We start from the raw sequence: 5543 nt of genomic DNA, 5'->3' as shown, positions 1-5543 counted from the left end.
TTAAAAAAAATGCAGAGGAAATCAGTTATAAAATTTGCTTCTCAATCTCAACATGCATCATTACATCTTGAAAACGTAGTTACCATCGAGGATGAATCATCCAGAGAAGATGCTTCGTGAATATCGTGGTTGCCATCGAGAATGAAGATAAAAGTTCCAAGTTTGTTCAAGTTATCTATCCTCATCTACCATTCCAACACAATTTTTAACCCAGGTTTGATGGAAATTCTACAAGGTATGCAAAATATTTCTGCAAAGTATTATGATTCATAACAAAAAGAAGGTACCACAACTTTGATTGATACGCTTTCAATCGTAGTGCCTTGTGTAAACTTCCAACCATTTAGAACGATGTCACTGCCTCTCTACTCCACATCAATGTATATATGACTAATGTAAATCTTTCACCACACCCACAATCGCTACTCGAAAATGGTGATGACGAAGCAAAGTTGGAATCATCATTTGTTAGTTTATAGACACTGAATGTTTTTAAACTCTACAAGTTGTAGAACTAGTAGTGTTTTTATTTTTTTATTGATTTTTTCAGAAATATTTATAAAAACAAATTATTTTGTAAAAATTGTACAGTACCTTATGTGATATTAGTTAGTATCGTTACAATCGTGTACGAGAAGGACATGTCATTATTACTATAGGTACTATCGTCTACTCAGAGGACATGACATCTCTCAAGGCCACACTAAATTTTAATTTTATTTAACTTATAATTATTTAAATCTTAAATTTATAATTTTAATATGTAGTGCAACAAAAAGTTGTAACAATAGGCTATATAGATAGGAGCAAAAGACCAATGTTTTAAAACCCGAGTCAACTTGACTGGTTCAACCGATTGGACCGTGACCCCGAGTAGAAGGCGGGTCAATTGAGAACGGTTTTTTGTAAAAATCCGGACCGTATCGAATCGGTTGGGTTTCCCCTAAACCGCGGTTAGACCGCTAATGTCGAATCGGTTAAAACCGGATTGACGCGTTTTAATAGGGCTTGGATAGTTGGATACAAGTAGCAAACACCAAAACAACGAGTTGTTTGCGGTTTATTCAATGTTTTTTAATGTTTAAACTTTGTGGACATCAAATTATTGGTTTTATATGTTTATACATATGCAGGAAAATAAAAATATATAAAAATAGAAAAAGACCATAAACCGGGTTGATCCGACGGTTCAACCGATTGAACCGGTTGACACGTGAACCGGTCATCACAACAGGTCAATTAAAAACTCAGGTTTTAAAACATTGCGAAAGACATACATCAATTAAATCCAAAAGCACTGCAAAATTGGCCCATGAAACATTTGGACAGACTTATTCTAGTTGACATTGAGAAATTGAGTAACCTAATCATTTTTTAAAGTTTTGTTCTTTTAAAATAAAACAATTTTTTTTTGAAAAGTAACATTCTGGTATAATTCCGAACCGAAAACTGGCCCAAACCTAATACTCTAGCCCAATGGTATGTATATAGGTCCCACACATAAAAAATCCGGAATACACATTCTAGAAGTAGCAGATCCAAAGCACATATCGACCCGCATTTTGGACCAAATTTTGATCATGGATTCGTCGAACCAAGTATGTTATATACTTTAAGTAAGTTTGCATTTGATTTTCTGAAATGATTTACATATTCCAGAATGGTAAAGAACACGAGGAACAACTCTGGAATATCCGATTATCTTTTTTTTTTCTTTTTCTCGTTGTACATGTATGAATGTCATGCAAGTACTTTGTAACGTGTTTCTGATCGGTTGTTTTAGTCTGGAATTTGGTATTGTAAGAATTCTAGAATTGTATTGTAGGTCCGAAACACTATGAACGTGATCCGGAACCTATTGATCTATTCCGAAATGATGATCCATAATAACTATAATATATAATTCTTTTTGTAAGTATTGTTTAATAACTCATGTTACTCCCAAGACGGGTTAGTGTGGGGGTTGTTAAAAAAGTGGCATTTACGGACGACGAAGTTGCATTCTATTTACAAGAGTTGTCGGAATTGTGCCCACTAAACGTAAAATCGAAAACAATAATTTTATAATGATAATTTATTGTTACGGTAATGTATTAGAATGTTCTTGAAATTTTGTTTTTGCAGATAACAAACAAAGATGTTGAGTTTGAAAATAAGATAAAAAAAATTAACCGACAAAGGCACCCAAAAAATTAAGAAAGAAATCAGAAAAATGTGCTAAAATTTAAATTGAAAGTTGATAGGATTCCAAAAAATGACACCAGAGCAAGTGGAGACAAACCTATCATGATATATTAGTTGCAATTATGTTTTTTTCTTTGTTATGAATATGTTACAGGAAGTGTTTTTTCTATTATTAAATATTTTTATGCACATTGGTTTTTAAATAGTATATTAATATAATTTATGTATATTCTATTTTTAGTCTCCAACATCCAGTGACTTGAACGAGGAGGATGAGTTGTCTATAGAGTATGTTATACTACGTCTTAAAGACGAGCAATGACATTTTGTTGATACGACTGTATTAGAAATGATTCGTGACTATCAACATGCTAAACAACGAATGATAATACTAGAAATTTCATTACCGCCTTCACTGGCTGAGGACCGGAGAAAAGTAGCATTGTATAACATGAAGATGCTCCTCATTACCATGTATGAATCTATACGACAATTTGTGAACACAACGAAAATCATCAAAGAAACACGTATGACAACTCCAACAATAGAAGATCAAGTCAAATTGACTGATAATGGTTTCAAACTAATTGAGATCTACATGGAATTGTTTGAATATCGTGTAGACACGGTTACTTTGCATCGGACGTAAGTTCCTAGTTATCGGCCAGAAATGTAATCTAATTTTAAATATAGATATTGTAATATCTTTTTGAAACCGAATTTTGTAAAATGAATGGTATGATTGTATAAAATGACAATTATTCTTTTTTCATTAACATTACTACGAAGAACGTTATAAAACCTAATACATACTTAGATTGGTTTCTACAAATTATGAAATTGTAAGGAATATATATATATATATATATATATATATATATATCAAGATTGCAGAAATCGCTCAACGGTAGCTCGGGCGGTGGACTAGGGTTAATGGATTAATCAGCTAGGCGGAGATTAATTGGGGGATTAATCGGGTACCATTAACTATTAAACAATTATTAAAAAATTAATAAATATTACATTAATCCTAAGAATTCATAAAAATTATCACATAATTAAACTAACGAATCCAGTTTTTTGTTTGTGCATATAAATTGAAAGTTACTTCCACACTATTATAACTAATTCCATGAGGCCCTTTAAATATAAAAGGATCTGGGAAATACTGGTAAATATGGTTTCTTAAACAAATGAAAACAAAAAAACTGAAGATTGCAAAGGTTTGTAGTTAAAAATATTGGACTTGGATGTAATGAATCTTGTAAACCCACTAATCTTACAACACAGTGGAGAATTATAACAAAACTACCCTCAAGGGAAAATTGGTCAAGAGACCAACCAAAGAGAAGTAGACCAGTAACCAACAACCTGAGCACTACAAAATGAATTTTATGCACGTAATTTAACATTTCAGCACATCAAAAGAGATCAACAATTGTAATTTGTTAATTGTAGGTAAAATACACCATGATCCATAAATTAGCACAGATGATGACAGGTCCTTCACAGTCAAAAAATACAATTCATCATTCCAAAACAAGTTTGAGCCTTGAACAACAACACCTTCATATCTGATCACATTCGTAAGCCCCTGCCAGTAGAAGTCACATTATATCACAAGTTTTAAAAAGTAAACATATTAATGCAGGATATGAGAATAAATTAATAATAATATCCCAAGATGATTGATAAGAGAAATAATAGATGAACATAACATACCACCCATCTAGAACCCTGCACAGCTACACCTTCAACATTCATCTTTATCACTCATTCGTATTTGATCACCTTGAGCACAACAACACAGCAGCACTTTCTTCGAATCGACCTCATCTTGAAACTATCACATTCAATTTTGATCACTAATTCGTATCTGATCACCAATTCTGACTTGAAATCATTCAGTTTTGACTTTCACTGCTTTGACCATTGAATTGAATTATCGACGACCAGCATAAACAATTTTCTGAAATCGATTTTCAGATCAAACAAATCAATTTAACAATAATCATCATCTTCAACCACCTGTTATGTAAACTAAGAAGAAGCGAAGAAGAAAAGAAGAAAAGAGGAGTTAAACTACCTGGTTCAGGTTCTTCACCCTCGATTCGAACTCATCTTTCTTCACCCTTGATTCGACCTAATCTCCTCCTCAAATCCTTTCCAAATTACCTGATTATTGATTGTTGATTGGGTTCGGTACTTGTCGTATGACGGTGCTCAGTTTGATGTTGTTCCTTTGATGGCGTGGTAAAAGACTAAAGGAGATGCGAAGAGGAGTCGGAGTCGGAGTCGAGCATGCGAGGAGTCAGACCATGAAGAAAATTGGGGACGAACGAGATGCAAAAAACATATATGGAAGAACCGACGAAGTAAACGTTTGATCATCCCACATCGAAGCTGGGAACAATCTATCAAGGAAAAAATACTCTATAAAAGGGAATCCTCCCTGAGAGAACAAACGCACTTATGTTTTAGGCAAACCGGCTCCTTTGAGCTGGTGGGTCATTTCCAGTCAGCTAGACTTATTAGGTCCGAGTTGGGCCCACTTTGACTGATATTGACCAATGCCGCCTAGTTTAACCCTCTAACACCTATTCGTAGGTGATTGGAGGCTGCCCAGTGCCTAGGTGCCGATTAATCGGCCACCTAGACCATTTTTACAACTATGATATATATATATATATATATATATATATATATATATATATATATATATATATATATATTGTTCACGGTCAATAAAATCTCCTTTAATTCTAACAACATCTATTAGACGGTCTTGGCACACAACTTATTGATCTCCGCATTTTCATTTTCAATGCACTTCGTAGCTTGTTTCACTTCTTTCATCGCTTCAACAATCCATTTTATTTTTCATTTGCTTGTTCCGCTAGATTGTCTACACGTTGATTTAGTGTGTGACTTCTGTTAGATTCACTTTCGTTTGCTTCTTGAACAACCTTCATAGCTTGGAAATTGTCATCAGACATTTATCCGAGAGTGGGAAATCTAGGCCTTCCGGAACCGGGTTATTATCTGAAAAAACATAACAATCTTCTTCTTCACAATGTGAAACACCATTATGAGATGAACTCATTTCAATTTTATTTCAACATTAAGGATGCATGCTAGGTGCATTTTAAGGTCCAAAAGCAATGTCTGAAACAAGTATCCAAAATAGCCATTCCGGAATGGGGTTACGGAATAAGGGTCCGAAATACTGTCAGGAATCTATGACATTTACTATTCAGAATAACTGCACATACTGTCAGGAATATATGACTTTTATTGTTGGGAAATGACTACACATATGTTAGGATTCTATGACAATTATATACAAATGCAATGTCTGG

At 33.7% G+C, this 5543-nt stretch overlaps 1 long non-coding RNA gene across 1 annotated transcript; it reads right to left on the bottom strand.

The window, feature by feature from the left end:
- Window positions 1–3556: 3556 nt before the first annotated feature.
- Window positions 3557–4686, bottom strand: LOC145064769 (uncharacterized). The gene is made up of 3 exons (XR_013688069.1): window positions 4271–4686; window positions 3907–4153; window positions 3557–3778 (listed from the first exon to the last, which is right to left on the bottom strand). It is a non-coding gene; the product is annotated as an uncharacterized LOC145064769 (long non-coding RNA).
- Between the last annotated feature and the right edge of the window lie 857 nt (window positions 4687–5543).

Source organism: Lactuca serriola, chromosome 7 (assembly GCF_051521515.1).
Source record: "Lactuca serriola cultivar US96UC23 chromosome 7, Lser_US96UC23_V15, whole genome shotgun sequence".
In the NCBI taxonomy this organism is placed as follows: domain Eukaryota; kingdom Viridiplantae; phylum Streptophyta; class Magnoliopsida; order Asterales; family Asteraceae; genus Lactuca; species Lactuca serriola.
Note: the sequence above shows the minus strand (reverse complement) of the source record. Positions and strands in the feature narration are given on the sequence as shown.